The following is a 21956-nucleotide window of genomic DNA, read 5'->3' as shown; positions in this document are numbered from 1 at the left end:
TCATTCACGAACCATGGAAATGTTAATTTGCATAATACGCATTATTGGGCAACTGAAAATCCATGTTTGCTGCTGCAAGTTGCACACCAAAAACCGTGGTCGGTGAATGTATGGTGTGGGGTTCTGGAGGACAGAGTGATGGGCTCCTATTTCATCGAAGGAAATCTCAATGGTAGAAAGTACGTCACATTCCTGAAAGAAACATTAGGGCTGTTATTGGAAGAAATACCTTTAGGAACAAGAAACAGAATGTGGTATCAACACGATGGTCGATGGGTGTCCGGCACAATTTTCGCTGATGGCTAGAAATGAGTTGCAGAGATAATTTGCAGATCGTTGGATTGGACGCGGAGGTGATGTGTCGTGGCTGGCTCGTTCGCCAGGCTTGACGCCTCTGGATTTATTCTTGTAGAGATTCGTAGAAGACATTGTTTATAAAGACATTCCAATTACACCTGAAGATATGCGAGAGAGAATTGTCAGAGCATGTGTTTCGATAAGTGCCGACATGATAAGGAATACCACTCAGCCCATGATAAGAAGATTACAGCATTTCATTGATACCAATGGTCATCACTTCGAACATGTTCTGTAAATGGTCGTTCATGCCACTTTGGTGACGTTCGTTGACCTTCAAAGACCTTACTGTTACATATTATTTGATTCGTCTCGATAGTCGCTATCAGAAAATAAGTTCCAAACTATGGCATCCCATTTATAAAAAGTAAGTTGGCCTTCATATCACTGACGCGACCCCACCTAGCAACAAAAAACCAACGTCATATTATGGCCCCATATATATATATGGGGCCATAATGGTACTTAATCCACTGCTCCCCTGATCCTGAATTTCAAAATTTTTCTTCTCAGTGCCTGTACTCCATGTCTTCGTCGTTGTCGTCAAGAACACCTCTTCTAGGATTGGCATTTCTGCTCTTTGAACTCTTCTTTTTGCTGCCTTTCTTCACTTCGGCTCTTTCCGTTTTTACTTCTCTTTGACTAGAACACTCTCTTTCAAATTCTGAAGGTGGCACTGGTAAAATACAGGGAGCGAATAACTATTAACAATTTGTACAGAAACCAGATGGCAGTTATAAGAGTCGAGGGGCATGAAAGGGCAGCAGTGCGTGGGAAGGGAGTGAGACAGGGTTGCAGCTTATCCCCAATGTTATTCAATCTGTACATTTAGCAAACAGTAAAGGAAACAAAAGAAAAATTCGGAGTAGGAATTACAATCCATGGAGAAGAAATAATAACTTTGAGGTTTGCCGATGACATTGTAATTCTGTCAGAGACTCAAGGGACCTGGAAGAGAACGGCATGGGCAGTGTCTTGATAGGAGGATATAAGATGAACATCAACAAAAGTCAAACGAGGATAATCAAATGTACTCAAATTAAATTAGGCGATGTTGAGGGAATTAGATTAGGAAATGAGACACTTAAAGTAGCAAATGACTTTTGCTATTTGGGAAGCAAAATGACTAATGATGGTCGAAGTTAAGAGGATACAAAATGTAGACTGGCAATGGCAAGGAAAGCGTTTCTGGAGAAGAGAAATTTGTTGACATCTAGTATAGATTTAAGTTTCAGGAAGTCCTTTCTGAAAGTATTTGCACGGAGTGTAGCCACGTATGGAAGTGAAACATAGACGAAAAATACGAGTAGTTTAGACAAGAAGAGAATGGAAGCTTTCGAAATGTGGTGCTACAGAAGAATACTGGAGATTAGATGGGAAGATCAGATAACTAATCAGGAGGTACTGAACAGAATTGGGGAGAAGAGGAATTTGTGACACAACTTGAATAGAAGAAGGGATCGGTTGGTAGGGCATGTTCTGAGGCATCAAGGGATCACAAATTTAGCATTGGAGGGCTGCGTGGAGAGTAAAAATCGTAGAGGGAGACCAAGAGACGAATACACTAAGCAGATTCAGGGGGACGTAGGTCGCAGTAGTTACTTGGAGATGAAGAAGCTTGCACTGGATAAAGTGGCATGGAGACCTGCGTAAAACCAGTCTCTGGACTGAAGACCACAACAACAACAACAACTTTCTTTTTCTCCTTTTGCTCTATTTTCCGCTTCGAGGTCACTCTTATGAGGACATTCTGTTCAGTATCACCGCGGCCGCTGCTTTCACGTTCTCCCTCTACGCAAAGTGGCCAGAAACCACCGAGAAGTTGGACACTTTGCCCGCATTGACGCTACCACACAAAAGCTGTATAATCTCTAATAGCATGACCGAAATTTCGGCACCTTAAGTAAGATTATGGATTCAAAATATGATAATTTCAACTTAATTTCGTTAAAAGGACGTAAGTCAATTTCGCTCTCCATGATAAATACACAAACTGACCACTTACCTCAAATAAAAATAGCTAACATCCACGTAAAGTATTACAACTCCTTGGAGCGTCTCAGCAGACTTGATGGGATGTTGGGGTCTCCAGGGAGACGCACGCGATGCCAGCTCAGCTCTCACGGCCCCAATCGCCGCCAGACCACTTTGCCCCGGCTCTCCCCTACGAAGAAACAGAGTAAGAGAGAAGTTTACTGTTTGTCTATCTACTTTACACACTGGTAATAGACGATTAATTTAAAATCAGAAAACTAGTCATTGGTAAAGAAGGAAGGTAGTTCTGTGAGATTTTTTTTTATTCTTGGAGATGTTGTTCGTTTACACAATTGAATAAAAGGTTGTTTGCTTTGCGTCATGCATTAGTCTCTTCTTTTTATTTGTGAGGCATTTTCAGTGGTCTGTAGTGCATGCTTGTTATATCTGATATGATCCATTATAAATGGTTTATGAAAGCCTGCGACTGTAGATACAATAGGTTTGTTTATAAATAAATAAATCTTCTGCTACCAGTCACGATTGTTCTTTATTTTACTATTCGCACGACGCGTTTCGAGAAATAATTCCCATTTTCAAGTGCGTTGTTTTGATGTGTGTTAAGCCATTTCTTTTGATGTCAGTGTGTGCGAGTCTGCTTCATTTTTTTGATTTTTACAGTAATACATAAGAAACGTGATTTTTAGTTGGGTATCAATTCTTTCTGTGAGGTTAGTGGCTAAAGTTTGAGAACAATTCGTACTTACAGTTTTCTAATGGTCCATTTGTGTAGAGTCTCACACACACTTAACATCACACACAACTTGTACACTTTACACATCGAAAATATCTTATATAAACAAAACAGTTACAAAGATCTTCTTACAGGTAGTTCACAGAGATAACATTATAGGTCTTCCACAGATTATGATATGCTTTTGTACAGAGGTTATTTATCTTAACAATTTTGCTCATGAATTACTTATATTGATTTTACAGATGTGCTTACTTCTATGTTTTACTATTTTTATTTAAGTATATTATCGAAACATCTGAAGAAATTCACTGATTCACTTTCAAGTTTTTCATTTAATATTTTATCTTCATATTTTCTGTAATGTGAATATATCTCCAGTTCTTCAAGCAAGTGTAATCATGATCCATATTCAGACTCTGGAATATACAAGGTAACATCCCAGGAATGCTCCAAGTTCTACGTAGGACAAACAGGCCGAAATATCAACACCAGGTACACAGAGCACATTAGAGCATACACACACAACAAACACACTACAACAGCAATAGCAACACACATACATAATACAGGACACCCATTTGGAAAAATAGAGCAAAATGTCAAAGTACTCCACCGACTAAATAAAGGACATAAAATGGATTTGCTTGAAGAACTGGAGATATATTCACATTACAGAAAATATGAAGATCAAATATTAAATGAAAAGCTTGAAAGTGAATCAGTGAATTTCTTCAGATGTTTCGATAATATACTTAAATAAAAGTAGTAAAACATAGAAATAAGCACAATTGTAAAATCAGTATAAGTAATTCATGAGCCAAATTGTTAAGATAAATAACCTCTGTACAAAAGCATATCATAATCTGTGGAAGACCTATAATGTTATCTCTGTGAACTACCTGTAAGAAGATCTCTGTAACTGTTTTGTTTATATAAGATATTTTCGATGTGTAAAGTGTACAAGTTGTGTGTGATGTTAAGTGTGTGTGAGACTCTACACAAATGGACCATTAGAAAACTGTAATTACAAATTGTTCTCAAACTTTAGCCACTAACCTCACAGAAAGAATTGATACCCATCTAAAAAATCGCGTTTCTTACGTATTACAGTAAAAATCAACAAAATGAAGCAGACTCGCACACACTGACAACATCAAAAGAAATGGCTTAACACACATCAAAAAAACGCACTTGAAAATGGGAATTATTTCTCGAAACGCGTCGTGCGCATAGTAAAATAAAGAAAAATCGTGACTGGTAGCAGAAGATTTATTTATTTATAAACAAACCTAATGCTTGTTATATGTACCAGTATACAATAATTGTGTCATGTAATGATGCCAGGTAGGTTGCTATATCACAGCTTTTTGTTATTCTCTTTTTCGGTAAGAAACAAAGATCGCAAGCCTCGCATGGTTAAATTACTCTATGATTGTACTGATGATTTTGTGACGTTATTATTCCGTATATGTAGTCCTGGAGTTCTTGCTAGTTGGCCTGCGTACGCCAGGATGTCCGACTTCTGTGATTTTCGAATACATTTCAAATGAACACATCACATTAACTCTTTACTGTGTGTGTGTTTGCTGTATATGGCGTTGGCAACTGTCGTTGTGTGTCTTCGTATTTGTTTGTGTTGTGATGTCTGTGTATAGTTCGTTATTTTGTGTTTGTTACATGTGTATATGTATTACTGTGTGTGGTGGGTGATGCTCTGGAAAAAAATTTAATTTTAAGTGGAGGTAATCGTAAGAATTTTTTAAGTGTTTGTGGTCAGAGACTAACTTGTTATTTAGTCTATGTTGAATGTCTCTGTTATTGTTTGAGTAGATGACATGATCAGTGAGTTGTTGCTTATGTAGAATGGATCATTAATTACTTTCTTCTTAGTGGCATAGGTGCTTTGTGTGGGAAAATTTACTTGAAGTGTTGGAAATTTTATGTTGCAATTGTTCATTTTAATAATTTTCATGTCCTGTTCCATGTTAAATGGTTCATGCCCTTGTTTCATCTGGTGTTCACCATAGACAGAAAGATTTCTATACTTCCAATTTCTTATGTGTTCTTTGCATAATGTTTTGAAACTTTTGCCTGTCATCCTCAGATACACTGATTTACAATGCATTGTAACTGGTACATAACAACTTCCTGGTCTCTATCTGACTTTCTTTGCTGTTTGCAAATGTTACTGGTGTGTGTTTCTTCTTCTGTATGCTATGTGTAATACTTCTTTCTTCAGCATATTTGATATTCTGTAAGTCAGTTTGTGTTTGTACGGTAAAGTGTACCGTTAATGTTTGTTAGCCACGTAATATGTCTTCCTGTTTGTGTGTTTTTGTTAGTGACGCAGTCTCCGTGTTCTTCGTGTAGATTTTTTTTCTGCTTGTGTACTTTTTCTATTTTCATTTTTCTTTAGTTTGGTTTTGATGTTTTACTTCGTCTTTTTGTTACATGAGTGTTAATGCCCAGTGTATTTCTCTATGAGCTGTATTGTTTCTAACGCTTTTTCATAAATTTTCTTTTCCAGTGGGCTTCCAGCTTAAAATGAACGGAGTCTTTCCTTTTAATTGTTTTTCTCCAGAGAGGGATTTTATTCAGTCCGGGTGTCATGTGTTGGAAAGGTACTAGTTTGGTGTTTTATGCGCAGAATTTTTAATATTTCTTTCGTGTTGCTGGCGAAAGTCAGATAAGTAAAAGTGCCGAAAAAAAGATATACTTTATGACACTTGATTACGACGTAGATGATGTTATGCCTTGGTGCCGAGGCAAAATTTAAACTCTCAACGTTTGGTGCCGCAAGACTGTCAAAAGATATTAACAATACAAATCTGCTCGCTACACAGAAAGAAATGAAAGATTTAGTGAATTATTGCATAGCCTTGTCGAAATAGACAGAAAAATAAATTAATATATAAGAAACTATGAGCCTCGATTGCGGTAATGAAACAAAGCTTTACCTAGGTTTCAGCCCAAGTGATTGAGCCTTCTTCAAAAGATAAACCTGATTCTATAATATGTCTATGAGGGCATGGTCTAGAAATAAAACTAAAACAGGCTGTTCCAGTTTTATATATTAGGTTATATATTATATATTATATTAGATTATTAGATATATTAGATTGTTATAGGTTATCACGATTGCTGACTGGGCTGCAATGTTGAAAGTACTAGAGAAATAAATTTATTAGCATGATCAAAATTTTTTTGTTCTTATTTCGGTTTTGGCTGTCACTGGGCGTGATGTATGGAGGCCAATCTTTGTTCAAATATGGCTCTGCTCGCAGTACAAGAGAGCACGTCTACTTTGGGAAATATGACACTGGGGATAATGCTTGTGTTAATACATGCTGCCAGACAAAAAGATCTGTGCACCTGCAAAGACGACGTCGATTTTGATCCGATGACGGCACATGTCACCGGAGGATAGTAGATGTTATGACAATGGTTTGAACGTCATCCGCCAAGAGATAGCGTAGCGGCATGGCTCCAGAGGGCCCTCTATGTCTACCCTTCAATAAGGGAATGCTCACAGCCAGGAGGCGTGCTGTGATGTAAATGCGTGAAGCAAGTAGGCAATCATGCCACGGAGACGCACTTCCTACTGTGAACTGAGCGAGTTTGAAAGGGGTCAAATTGTGGCCTTCCGAGTGGTGGGATGGTCCTTCGGAGCATTGCTACAAAAGTTGGACGCGATGCGTCAGTTGTGCAACGACGCCGGTATTAGTGCTCACGTAAACATCCTCACACCAGTAGATGAGGCTCTGGAAGTCCCCGGAGCACAGAACCCCGACAGCGCATCAGTGGCAGACCGTGCAGCTACCACAGCGCAGATGAGAAGGCCTCTGAGCCGAGATGTGTCAACACGAACTGCTGCGAACAGGTTATTAGCAGCAATTGATGGTCACTTGCGTGTGCGATGCAGACCTGGTGAGGGCTGTAGCGGCATTCTTCCAAGATACACTGGCTCCACCCTAGGACTTGTGGTCCACGGTATGGTAAGCTACAACTCTCCTTGAACTTCGGTGTTCCTGGGGGGAACGCTGACCAGCGTTCAGTACATGCAGAATGCTGACAGACCCGTTCGTTTGTAATCTTCCAACAGGATAATGGTCGCCCACACACTGCCCATGAAATTCAACGTGCTCTCCAAGACATGCAGCAACTTCCCTAGCCACCACTATCTCCGAAATTACCTCCAATCGAGCACGTGTGGGATGTGATGAGACGAAAAGCGAATCGTACGACTCTTCGACCCTCTTACAGACTTACGTGAATGGTCGAGCACGTCTGGCATACCGTGTCCGAGGGCAGTGCTCGCCATCTGTGTGATCGACTGGATGTCAGAGTTGCACCTGCAGTCCCCGCGGCCGTGGAAGCTACACCACACAGCAATATGGGTGTTTCATCATGGATCGAAAGTCAGGGCGGTTAGGATCCAGTACTTTCACACCGTGAAAAGATACTGGCTTGTATTTACCAAATGCACTTTGTTCCAAAGACATAAATGTGGCTGGAAGAGAACCCCCTGTCACCGACAGTAGTTGATTTTATAATGCGACTTACTTGCAGAGAGCAGCTGTACAGATTCATCACAGAACCAAATAGGAGTAGGCCGTAGCTACGCCAGAAATATACGGCAACAATGATTAGCAACATTTCGCAATGATTTATTGATACAAAGTTCTACAATATTTGACTGAAGTACGAAAACTGTGTGCCGGCCGGGGTGGCCGAGCGGTTCTAGGCACTACAGTCTGGAACCGCGCGACCGCTGCGGTCGCAGGTTCGAATCCTGCCTCGGGCATGGATGTGTGTGATGTCCTTAGGTTAGTTAGGTTTAAGTAGTTCTAAGTTCTAGGGGACTGATGACCTCAGCAGTTAAGTCCCATAGTGCTCAGAGCCATACGAAAACTGTGTATCATTTGTACGATATGTCTTTAAACCTTCGTATATACCTAGATCCAGAGAACGATGACCAACATGACTCGCATCATGTCCAGTTCGGTTCTTCTTGGCGGTGACTGACGATTAGCCATTGGGCACTCTCTGAGACACCAGCCCGTGTAGAGGTACTGTCCTTGAACTGTCCACTCACTAAGTGGAGCCGTGCATCTGCTTACATCCACGTTTAGCGGATGGATCTCCAATTAAGAAGTATTTGTGTAGCGTAGGGCAGAGGAGTAATATAGTCCTCATCGTGCGCCCTCTTTTATTTTGGGTAAGTCGTAGGCAGCTCGGGAGTGTTCTATGTAGGCTGTGTCCCGTATCTTCTGGAGCACACAGCATACTCAATACTGTAACGCATCACTGTTGTAAGGAGTATGCGACGCCCTATACTGATGATGTAATGAATTGCAGCTCGTTCAGTTTAAGGCTGAAGGAAGCTAGCTGGGGCACTTGAACATAGAAAACCAGAGACATAACGCAGAGAGCAGGCAAATGTGTTAGCGTTTAGGTTACCGGAGGTACATGGTAACGCTACAATCCTGCGAACTGCAGACGTTCTGGGCAGTTGTCTCAGGGGTGAAGTTTCACTTCAGAGAATTAACAGGTAGCTCCATCCACCGTCTAGACGCTATTAAAGGCGTCCCAGTAGAAGGTAAATTCAAAATGGCACTTCCTACCAGAGGCAGCAAGCTTGATACTTGCTTCTCAGAACAGCAACATCAGTGGACTTACACTGATCATGGTGCTACGACAGTCCCCAGGCCTCACGGCTAGGCCAAGTGCCGTAAAACACTGTTTTTGCTGGCCATAGTAGGAAGGGCGGTGACGATTAGCTTTTGTTGCTGCCAAACTTAGAGTTGGTTAACGCAGAGTCCAGAAACAACCCTACCGCGTAGGAGAAGGGCAGGAATCTGAATGTGGTTGGCCACGGGCGACCTGGTGGTGCAGAGTCACTCGTCAGAATGGTTGAAGCCTGTAACCTGCGGGTGGATCGGCGGGCCGACGACAGGAAGGGACAAACAGGGCGCCGCCACGATCCTTTAAAAAAACAGAGTTCCTCATCAGATCAGTGGGGCGCCAACTCCGTGTTGGCCGTTGCAAGCTTCGGGTAAGCTCCGACAAGTCTTCTTTCTTAATTAGAGACCTACTCTCAAAGTTCGTACCTCAAATCGTGCTAGTGTTTGTGAGCCGTGTGTCGACTCGTGCTACACCTTGTGTTTCGATTTCACTGGTTTTCTTTTTCTTCCCCTGACATGTTTGTTTGATATGTTGTCTGTCATTAAGTGGCTGCTTGGTTGTTTTTTCCCTCTGCTGTCGATATCTGCGTTTTTGCTTCCGGGAAACTGCCATGGAGAAAGTGAGATCTTTGACCAGTTGTAACCTCGTGTGGTGGCGCTGAAGTAGGGCGTTGCGCGCAGAGAGTGTGGTGGACACGGGAGGGCGTGTGACTCTCCAGCGCGAAGCAGGCGTGGTCGGTTGTACCGAGTCGCCACGTGATGTATGTCGTTTGTGTGTAACGAGCGGGTCCAGTTGATGGAAGAGCTTCCCGCGTGTTGGTTGTATACAGAACGCCCCACGATTAGTTGCTGCTCATTTCGTCTTGGTGGGACATTAACAAACTTCTTAAAATCCTCCGTTTCAACACTGGAGTTTAAAAGGAGACACCTAACATGAAGGAGCGGTCACCACCCGTCAACGTTGCAGAGAAGACGTGAACTCGGGTGACAGAGCGTGTTGTCGCGTGACCGTGGCGTGTTGGGTACGCTGGCGACGCGTGCGCGGTCGGATGTGTGGATCCTTGCCATCGGAGGTCCTGTACTGCCTGTTCGAGCATAATTGCAAGTTAAGTTCGTGGAAGGTTTAATCATTAAGTAATAATTTTGTGTAACCAACGTCTCTTCCGCTTTGTGGCCTCCGGCGACCGGGTTTCCTGTCCCTGGCACAGGAGTAATTGAAGACAGTGATCTTTCCTCCTCCTCTCCGATGGGAGGTGTAATTTTGGCATTTTAACTATTTCGCTATCGTGTCGTGGGTTATGAGTAAATTCATGCCTCCTGTTGGTTGATCATGTGGTCGCTCATTCAGGATTGTGTGGTGTAATGTTTCCTTGCACGAGATTAGCTCTAATTCTGTCAGCAAATTAAGGCATCTTATAATAAGTTTTCGCTGGCTAAAGGTCGGTGCAGTGACCAGCCTGAAAGTGGCAATTGTGTTTACGGGCGTATTTAAATTGGTCAGTATTCTGCCTAGCCTGAGCATCCCTGAGTGGGTGATTTGTGGCCGCCTTACACGGGTCCGTCATATCTGTTATGTTCTAATGATATTCCAGGACACTTTTGTTTAAAAATTTTTTAAATTCCTCCAAGTTTGTAAATTCCTTTTATTGCCATTAATCGTGTGTTTGCTGAGACCTGTTTAATTTTTTTAATGGCGTTATTGGTAGCTTCACTATCTCACGGTACTTTATTAACAAAGTTCTGTATTTATTTTAGTAGCCTGTTTACTAATGTTCTTTAAATTTTTTTAAATTGATGTATTGCTATAAATTACTTGATTGCCGTTAGCGGCGTGTTTAAAAGGCGGTTTATTGCCGTACTGCAAGTTCTGTAAGATATGAATAAAACATTTGTGAAAATCTCAACTCGACAGTAAACTACTAGAAATTTGGCCCCGTTTCCCAGCTTGTGGAGTGGCTTTTAGTAACCGTAACCACTGTGTGTGTCAGTTTGCTACTGCCGTTAGCGCTCACCCCACAGATTCAAACACCGTCTTCCGTTGTTCAACCAGTTGCCTCCTCGATTGTTCTAATGTTTAGTATCAGACCTCAGTGTAGTACACTCATTGCTAGTGAACAGTGTTAATCAGACCCCTGCGAGCTCCCTATTGAGTCTCAAAATCCGCGACTCTCGTAGGTGCCTTTTGACAGTGTTTGGTAGTGATCTTCACTGGAAGGTTGTCTTTCTACATCTTCTCCCAACCACTCGGAAATTGCCGTCTTACCTGTACCCCCGTTTTACCTTTATCCTGTGATAGGTTGTGGCAGCAATATTTCAGTTTAAATAAATGAGAAGTACGTTTTGAGGCAAGTCAGGGAGTTCGTCTTGCCTGTGTTAGTTGCTATCCCTGTAGCGTTGGACGGTTACAGAGCAACAAGTAAAACGGCCGCTAATTTAGTTAAGAAATAGCACTATCATAGGTAGAGAATAAAATAGTGTTGAATAAAAAATTCCTTACTATCTGTTACGGCGTGAAGTCAAGCGCCGGCACGCCAGTCGGCTGTGAGAAGAAGTCAGCCAAACGCTAGCTGACCGACCTTCTTTCCAGGACGACAACGCGACAGCAGCGCCCCCTATATGAAGACGACATAAGCGACTGGTGGCGACCCACTTGGATAGCAGCGTCAACGTTAGGGACTTCGATAGCAGTTCAGGAAAGACTTTTGTCAGATATCAGCAGTTACTGCAAAGACTGATTATTTCGTATGTCACCCTTTGCCTGCGACACACATGTTTTAGTAATATAACTCATTAATACGAGTTGTTTGTTTGTCTAGTGAACTATTTAGGATTCCTAGGCACGACACTATTAAGCAATCTTTCGTTGGGCGAGCGACATGGGGTATTGCCCCACCTTGCTTGAAAACATTGGTTTCCACACAGTTGTGCTCTTACAAAGCACGAATCACATGCTGTACAAGGAGGCTCTGATAACGTGCAAGCGTCACTATACAGCTGACAGGCATTATTGATGTATTCCCTTCAAAGAAGACTGGGCGGTGAGTAAATATGCTTGTGAATCTACATCACACTGTGACATACGGCGAGTGCAATGGCTCTTCGTGTACAACACGCGGTTTAACTGTACTCCAAATTCGGCAATTCTATGTATTCACTGCAACCTTTAGCGTAAAAGATGCCTTGTCATTCAACAAAATATTATCTAGGCACACGTCATCGGAAATAATGACGGAAGGTGAAGAAATAAATCAAAATTTGTGCAACGGCCATGGACTCGAACCCAGCCAGGTCTTTTTACTGGTTACTCAGAAATGATAACCATTATACTGCCACAGCACTGTCGTCGATGTTGCTGCACGAACTGCTGAAATGGAGTGCCCTCCCCTACACAAACTTCAGTTCATATCTTCAACTTATTTTCCTCCTAAATTGTCACTATTGCCAGGGCTCTCCGACATTGGAACAGCACCCCAGCGTTGGGTGTAATGGCGAAGTCCTGTACCACCAGTCATATTATAGATCTTATAATTAAATTTTCCGCAAGTCATTTAAGTCTCATCTTTATCTAGTATTATGATGGAAGCTATGGAAATGAATTAAAAACTGTGCCACAGCCAGGACTGAAACCTATGTCCTCTTGCTCACTAGGCATTAATGCTGATGACTATTACACCACCGCAACACTGTGGTCACTTTTTCTGCGTGAACAACTCAAGTCGGATGCCCTCCCCAATGCAAACTTAAATCATATCTTCGGCTTATTTTCCTCCTAAACTGTCTCTATTGAGAGGGCTGTCCAGCATTGGAACAGCACTCCACCGTTGGACGTAATGGGGAATGGCAACAATTTAGGGGGAAAAAGCTCAAGATATGAACTGAAGTTTGTGCTGGGGAGGGCATGCGACTTGTGTAGTTAGTGCAGCAATATTGACCATAGTGCTGCAGTCAGTCTGCTTTCGGTCGGCCGGTGAGCGGCGAGGACGTATAGCTTACGTCCCGTCCGCAGAGTCGCGAGCGCGCATAGTTTGTTTACTTCCTCGTCGCAGCTAGTATTCGCGTCCGCTGACATTCAGTCGCTATGGCTCGTTCCTACAGGAAAGCTACCATCAAGATCACCTTCCAGCCTGGCTACGCAAGACCACGAGCCTTTCAAATCGAACGATTCATCCGTGACGAAGTTCAAATACCACCAAAGCACATCGTCCGTATCCATCTATCCACCACAAGTAGTGTCGTTTACGTCAAGATGGTCGATGGCGAGTGATGTCACGCAGTTGTGAACAGACGTGCGAACACTCTCAAGTTCAAAGACTCTGATGGTGACATCGGGGAGGTTACCGTTGACCATGCAGGACTAGGGTCACACACACTAAGAGTCTTCGACTCCCATTTGAAGTGCCACCGGACGTAGTTACCTCAGCTTTCCCCCCGTATGGGACGGTAATTAGCAACGTGGCGGAAAAACGGAACACCTTCGAGACATACCAGGTCCTGAACGGCGTCCGACAAGTGAAAATCGAATTAAAGAAACACGTGGCATCCTACTTAGTCATAGGTCGCGGTCGAGCAATCGTAATGTATAATGGGCAGCCTCGTACTTGTTCCGGTTGCGGCCAGGAGGATCATGTACGCCGGGTTACAAAAATTCCATTACATGACACGGCAACACCTCCTACGCTACTCAAGACCACTTGGAAGACAGGAAGTGTTAGAATGCACACCTGTCGTCAGTCCTGTATTGACCAACAACGAGTCCACAGAGATTGAAGAATGCCGCCCGTCGACTCCACAAGAAGATTCGGACGAGAGAATGGAACTCGACGCTACGGTTGTACCGACGTCTGCTTTTCTCCCTAAGGGAGATGCGATGCGGGAACTCTTTCGGACACAGAAACCCACGTCCGCAAAGAAAGATTACCGAGGGAAAATAGAGAGCGACGTCGCATACCCTCAGACGATTGCCTCCAGCCGACGTCTTCTCCAGTTGACGAACGGACGGCCGACGAGACGAGGAAAATGGATGCCACAGGATCGCCATTGCCTGTCACTTTGTCTGATTTCCCATTTCCGCTCTCTCGGGGAAACAGATCACAGCCACAGGGCCCGCCAATGTTACACAACCAGAAACAACTGCGGATTCACCCTTAGTCACTCAGCTCACAAGTGTTCTACCGCAGCCACTGTTAACTTACGGACCTTGGGCGGACGACATTGAAGACGATTCTACGGCCCGCTGTGGTGGATGAGGAGAGGGGTCTCTCCTCCCACACCTCGGTCCCTCTCGAGTAGTAACCGATGACGGCGCGGACACGACGTGCAGATTCCAGGCCTCAACATTTACGGCGACGCTGACGGCGGCCCCCACTTCAGGAGACGATCTATAGACCTTTCGCTTAACGACCATCAACATTAGCACCGTTCAGACACGCTGCTCCAAGACATGCTCAACGCAGCAGACGTTGACGCTGTATTTCTCCAAGAAGTTTTCGTCGCCGATTTACTGGGTATGTATGGTTATACGGCTCATGTGTGCACGCCTCGCCGACTAACAGGGGAGTCGCAGTTCTCCTCAGAGAGGGCCTCGAGGCGGACAGAGTCCGATATCTCCCCGACGCTAGAGGAATGGCCGTAACGGTGCTATGCGTCCGCTTTATCAACGTGTACGCCCTATCCGGAACGAATCGCCGTCGCGACCGATCGCTCTTCTTCGCAGAAGGAACAGCACCGCTTTTTCAGGGTAGGTATGATGATTTGGTATTAGGGGGCGATTTCAATAGCAGCCAAGCACCTGTAGATCAGCTGTCACGCCATTCACCGTGCCTCGGGACACTCATCAGCGATCTCCATTTGGTAGATGTATGGGAACATGTCCGAGGAAATCGACCAGGATACACCCATTTCACAAGTCACTCGTCTAGTCGCATCGATAGGATTTACGTCTTCCGTTCTCTCGCGGCAACAGTGAGCGACGTGGAGGTGTGGCCAGTAGCCTTTCCTGATCACCAAGCCTATGTATGTGCCGCCACCCTGCGTCACCAACGGGTGTGTGGCCGAGCGGTTTTAGGCGCCTCGCTACGGTCGCAGGTTCGAATCCTGTCTCGGGCATGGATGTGTGTGATGTCCCTAGGTTAGTTAGGTTTCAGTAGTTCAGTAGTTCTAGGGGACTGATAACCTCAGATGTTGTCTCATAGTTCTTAGAGCCATTTGAACCATTTTGAACCAACGGGTGTGGTGCAACCAACATCCCTGGAAGTAAAATGTTGCTCACCTCGCTTCTCCGGACTGTCGACACGCCATCGAAGACACGTGGATTTCGTGGGTGCGCCGCCTCCCAACGTAGCCTACATCGATCAGTTGGTAGTTTAACTACGCCATGCTGACACTACTGAGAACCTTTGTTACGTGTGGTCGTGAGACTGCTGCTTGGAGGCGGCAGACTCTCGATTTTTATTTCACCGGCCTTCGCGAATGTGCCTCCTTGCCACCCACACTGGAACGATCGTAGCCCACATGCGCCGACACCTCGAACGGACGATCGTCCGACAGACTCGCAACGGAACAACCCACAATGTACACGTCATTCGAGAATGTAAATTGCGAAGACGGGCGCTGATACAGGCCATCACTACTGAGGACGGCCGTCTCCACACCACACAACGCGATATTGGTGCAGCCCGTTTCGACCATTACGCACGGCTTTATTCTGCTCAGTGTTCCGACCCAACGATGGTGACAGGAGTCTCACAACTGGTTTATGGGATTGTCCCACAGGATTTACAAACTAAATTATTGAACGACATTACGGAAGACGAAGTTATCGACGCCATAGGTAAAGGAGCGTGAATAAATCTCCTGGCCCCCGACGGGCTCCCTGTGGAGTTTTATAGAACTTTCCAGTATTTACTGGCTCCCCAGTTGACAGACATCTGTCGGGAGCTTATGTCCCCCGCGGTGCCGCTCCCCTAGCCCTTCGTAGAGGGAATAATTATGCCGGTTCACAAACCTAAAAGTGGGCCTCGAATACGAGATTGCCGCCCGCTAAGACTCGTCAACTGCGACATGAAGATATTCACCAGACTACTAGCAAACCATATACGACACTCACGTCATCTCACCAGACCAGACTTCCCTAGGGGGTATCAATATCCACACAGTCGATATCGTGACATACTAGCCCTAGCGAGGGAACGCCGCATCCCGGGAGCGCTGGCATCACTAGCCAAGCTTTCGATCGAATGGAGCAATTCACAGACGTCGTGATGCGCCTCCTTCGAGGGGTAACTTCCAAGGTGCTCGTTAACGGGCGTCTCACGCAGTCCCTCCCGATTTTACGATCGGTGCGTCAAGGCTGCTCCTTGTTGACGTTACTATGTGCTCTGGCACTGGAACCGCTCCTCTGTGGCTTCCGTCAGCGCCTCACCGGACTCACGTGACGTCACATTTCGATGTACCGAATATGCAGACGGCCTGGTTCTCGTGTTCCGCAATCGCGACGATGTAACCAGCGCACTAGAATGGATTTCCACGTACGGTGTGGCTTCCGGCAACTGTCTCAACATCACCTAATCGGTCGCCAAGGCCGTAGGAGACGTGTTGATCCCAGAGTGTGTCGACCACCTACAACTTAGTGGCACTGTCAGATGTCTCGGAATAGAGTTTCATGACGACATACGGTGCACTGTGACCCTTAACTACCGCCGCTTATTACAACAAATTCGGGTCCAGATCTCTAACCTTCGTCTGCGGACCCTCGACATTCTTCAAAGGACACACTTCGTCAATGTTTACCTCGCATCGCGCCTTCCACACATAGCGCTTGTCCTTCCAATACCGTTACTGATGGCTCGACGTCTGTTAGCGGCATTAGGAGCCTACGTCAGTACAGGCATGCTCTTCAAAATCAGTTATGAGTCGCTGACCATTACCCCAGAAAGGGGAGGTCTTTGCCCAGTCCACGTTTACGACAGAGCTGTGGCCACCACTCCGGAAGTTTGACAGGTTTGCTGCTGGAGTCCTTAACTCCGTCCCCCCCCCCTCCCCCCCCCCCCCCCCGCCCCCCATGCCCGACAGACGACGCAAGACATACCCCCACCCTTCTACTACTTCAGCCACTTTTACATCGAACACAGTTCTGTCCGTTTCGCAGTACCAGCGACGAAACAGGCGTTGGTGCGGGATATATACGTCCTACGGTAAGGCCCCCACCAAACATCGTGGAGGCCAAAAACCCTCAGGTTAATTGGAAGGTGGCGTGGCGGACGATACACGTAGTTGCACGGGATGCAGATGTCCGATCCGCATGGTACATCACAGTCAACGGTAAACAGATCACCCGATCGCGCCTCCACAAGATAAGTATGGCGGAATCTCCTCTATGTGTACACTGTGACATACCGGACACGGACGAGCACCGTCTCACATGTGGCGCGGCAAAAGACGTATGGCGCTTGGTGCGACAAATTTTGTCGTATTTTCTACGACTGACTCCGGAACACATCACACCTAGGCTTCTACTATTTCCGGATGAACAGTATTTTCCACGCACCAAAACCAACGCAGTCACGTGGTTCTGTGGGGATGTGGTACAATACTTATTTCACGATGGATCTAAAGATGTATTAGACTTTTGGAACTACCTACAAGAACGTCATTGCAAGATAGTACGGAACCCAAAATACGGGCAATATTTTTCTAATTAACTAAGGAGTGCCCTATATGACCCTCCACGCAGCTGGATCCTCAACAGGCAGAAGATTGACTGAGCTGACGAGGCTACGTCCGATTCTCGGTGGAATAACATACGACATACGTGAAGACGTACATGGATGATGAAGCGTAAGGAGAGTAGCGACACACCCTTCTGCATCGTGTACGAGGCACTTTGTTTTTTGTTTTCCCCATGTATTTTACCTCGGTGTAGGAAAGTACCGAGATATTGCTTTGCTTACTCAGAGCGCGATGCGGTGCTAGGTATATTTATTTTTGTTGTGGTATAAAGTAAATACAAATTACGAATATATTAAAATAAGTAAATAAAGGTAAATAAATAAAAATTCCCACAAAAGATTTCCCCTTACCATCCCTGATCCTGATACCTTGACGGGTGAGGGGGACCCTGTGGCCAGGCCTCGGGTTACTATCCCTGCCCACTCTGCCCTCCCTTCCTTCCCTTCCACACCTTAAAAAAGGGGGGGAAGAGTCTTTAAGAAAAAACAACTAATTAAAAAAGAAGTGGTGTAATGGTTTGCTTTTCTGCCAAGTAAGCAATGAGTCCCGGGCGTGGCACAAATTTTAATTCATTTCTTCAGCTTCCATCATTATGTAGATAAAGATGAGACTTAAATGTCTCGGGGAAAATTTAATTATAAGATCTACATGTCATCAAGTTCGGTCCTTGCCAAAACCCAAAGAGAACATTGCTGCGAATAGTGAGGTTCCAGTTGCCGCAGACCGCAAAACTCTCCCTACTGTCGATCATGGACTAGACAGTTCTGGTGCCAGTGGACAAGCATTAGCACTACACAGGCGCCCAACAGCAACCTCGTCAAAAGCTTCCACCGGGATAGAACGCCTTCCTCTTCTACGTGCTACATCAAGCTCACTGTTATTTCCAATTGCATAATCGTCTCATTTTAACCATTTAATTACATAGAGCCTTTCCTTAGACCTCTCAGTCGACGATACTCTCTCAATGCAGCCCTCTAATTACTGCTGCTCACACAAAACAGTTTCACAAACAGCGCACGGTCTGTCTGCTCGAGCCGGCCGCTGTGGCCGAGCGGTTCTAGGCGCTTCAGTCCGGAACCGCGCTGCTGCTACGGTCGCAGGTTCTAATCCTGTCTCAGGCATGGATGTGTGTGATATCCTTAGTTAGGTTTAAGTAGTTCTAAGTCTAGGGGCCTGATGACCTCAGATTATGTTAGATTAGATTAGTACTTGTTCCATAGATCATGAATACGACACTTCGTAATGATGTGGAACGTGTCAGGTTAATAGAAAGTGTCTAAACAAGATATAACACTACACAAAATACTACATGACACTTAACTTTTTTTTGGGTTAGGGGTGAGGATATTACCCAGTTACTATATCCAAAAATTCATCTAATGAGTAGAAGAAGTTGCCATTCAGAAATTCTTTTAATTTTCTGTTAAATGCTATATGGTTATATGTCAGACTTTTGATGCTATTAGGTAAATGGCAGCATAATTTGCCCCCTTCTGAGCCAAAGTTAGATTTAGCCTTGAGTAGTGAAGATCATCCTTTCTCCTAGTGTTGTACCCATGTACACTGCTATTACTTTTGGACATAATTTTTTTTTTGTGAGGCTACAGTGAGGATCCATAGCTCTTTAAATGAGTGTCTGCAGGATGATCTTGGATGAGCTCCAGCAATTATTCTGATTACACGCTTTTGTGCAATGAACACTCTTTTACTCAACGATGAGTTACCCCAGAATATGATGCCATACGAAAGCACAGAATGGAAATATGCGTGGTAAGCTAATTTAGTGAGCTGTATATCGCCAAAATTTGCAGTGACCCTAATAGCATAACTAGCTGAACTCAAAACGTTTCAGCAGATCTTCAGTGTGTTTTTTCCAGTTCAACCCCTCATCAATGCATACACCCAGAAATTTTGAATATTCTACCTTAGCTACCGATTTCTGATCTAAGTCTATATTTATTAATGGTGTCATTCCATTCACTGTATAGAACTGTATATACTGTGTTTTGTCAAAATTTAATGAGTGCCCATTTGCAGAGAACCACTTAACTATTTTCTGAAAAACATCGTTTACAATTTCATCAGTTAATTATTGTCTGTTGGGTGTGATAGCTATACTTGTATCATCGGCAAAAAGTACCAGCTTTGCATCTTCGTGAATATAGAATGGCAAGTCATTAATATATATTAAGAACAGCAGAGGACCCAAGACCGAACCTTGCAGCACCCCATTCTTGATTGTTCCCCAGTTTGAGAAATGACCAGTTTTTTGGGTATTATGTGAACTGCTTATTTCAACTTTCTGCACTATTCCAGTTAGGTAGGATTTAAACCATCTGAGCGCTGTCCCATTCATACCACAGTACTTGAGCTTATCTAGAAGTATTCCATGATTTACACAATCAAAAGCCTTTGAGAGATCAGAAAAAATCCCAACCGGTGACTTCCAGTTACTCAGAGCATTTAATATTTCATTAGTGAAAGTATATATAGCATTTTCCGTTGAAAAATCTTTCTGGAAACCAAACTGACATCTTTTTAAAACTTTATTTTTACAATGGTGTGAAGCTACTCTACAATACATTACTTTTTCAAGAATTTTGGATAAGGCAATCAGAAGAGAGATTAGGCGGTAGTTGTTGACATCAGACTTATCCCCTTTTTTATGCAGTGGTTTAACAATGGCATACTTCAGTCTATCTGGGAAAATACCCTGCTTCAGAGAGCTATTACATATGTGGCTAAGAATCCCACTTATCTCTTGGGAACAAGCTTTTATTATCCCGCTGGAAATGCCATCAGTTCCATGTGAGCTTTTATTCTTGAGAGAGTACATTATCTTCCTAATTTCAGAAGGAGAGGTGGGTGGAATTTCAATTGTATCAAATTGTGTGGGTAAGGCCTCTTACATTAACTGCCACGCTTCTTCTAATGAACATTTAGATCCTATTTTCTCTTCAACATTTAAAAAATGATTATTCAAAATGTTTTCGACTTCTGGCTTGTTGTTTGTCAAGTTTCCATTCGCTTTGATGGTAATGCCGTCATCCTGTACTCTTGGTTGCCCTGTCTCCCTTGTAATAATATTCGAAATTGTTTTGATTTTGTCATCTGAGGTATTAATCTCAGACATGATGGACATGCTTCTGGACTTTTTAATAATCTTTCTTAACGTAGCACAGTAGTTTTTACAATATTTGGCTGTTTCTGGGTCATTACTCTTTCTTGTTGTTGGATACAATTCCCTTTTGTGGTTACGAGATATTTATATTCCTTTAGTAAGCAAAGGTTTTTTGCATGGTTTCTTATAATAAGATTTAACTATTTTCTTGGGGAAATTCTCTTACAAGTGTATCATGAAATAAGTTATATTTTAAATTAGCACCAGGTTCCTTGTAGTTCTCATCCCAGTCTAACTGCTGAGGATTTTCCCTGAAATTGAACGCATAACTTCGGAGGGTAGTTTTGAATTACTGAATGGAGCTATGTCATATACTGTAACTAGCTGAGCACCATGATCAGAAAGGCCATTCTCAACAGGACAAGATTTTATGTTTTTAAACGTATCTCTGTCTATAAAAGTGTTATCTATCAATGTGCTGCTGTCCTTTACTACCTGAGTAGGAAAGTCAATGACAGATGTCAAATTGAAAGAACCGAGCAAGACTTCCAGGTCATTCTTCCTATTGCACTCTTTCAGTGAATCAACATTGAAGTCCCCACAAATAATAATTTGACTTCCCCTATCTGACAGATAGCACAACAAGGCATCCAAGCTTTCCAGGAATAAATGAAAGTTTCCTGAAGGGGACCTACATACTGTTACAATGATAAAAGCGCCCTCCTTCAGTTTAAGTTGACGGGCACATGCTTCTATATGTTGCTCTAGACAAAACTTTTTTGTATCTAAGCTTTCTACACAGTGATAACTTTTGGCATATATGGCAACTCCTCCTCTCACCTTATTTTCTCTACTCAAATGTGCAGCTAGTTTATAACCGATGGTATTAACCTTTTCCCTATCAGACACAATGTGATGCTCAGACAGGCATAGTATATCTATTACATTATCAGATTCAGTGTTATCCAGACAAACCAGGAACTCATCTATTTTATTCTTCAGTCCCGGAATATTTTGGTGAAAAATGGTTTCTTTAATCCACCAATAGTTTGGTTAAATATGGTAACATTATTATTTACTTTGCTGTTGTGAGAACCTTGTGAGTTTTGGACCTCTTTAGCACCTGCCTGCCTGAACTTCTCACTGGACACTGATATTAGTCTAAAAAAGAGTTCCATCCATGAGAACTAGTGTCCCCCATTATGGGTTTCGCTAACAACCCTGCCAATTTATTCTTCCTTTTCCTATTGAGGTGTAGGCCATGTCTTGTGAAATCCCCTCTATCAATATCCTCAGCAGGAATCACTCCAATGTTTGACAGAGTGGCCGCCCTACG

Source organism: Schistocerca americana, chromosome 8, assembly GCF_021461395.2.
Source record: "Schistocerca americana isolate TAMUIC-IGC-003095 chromosome 8, iqSchAmer2.1, whole genome shotgun sequence".
Classification (NCBI taxonomy): Eukaryota; Metazoa; Arthropoda; class Insecta; order Orthoptera; family Acrididae; genus Schistocerca; species Schistocerca americana.
This window is presented reverse-complemented; position numbering follows the sequence as displayed.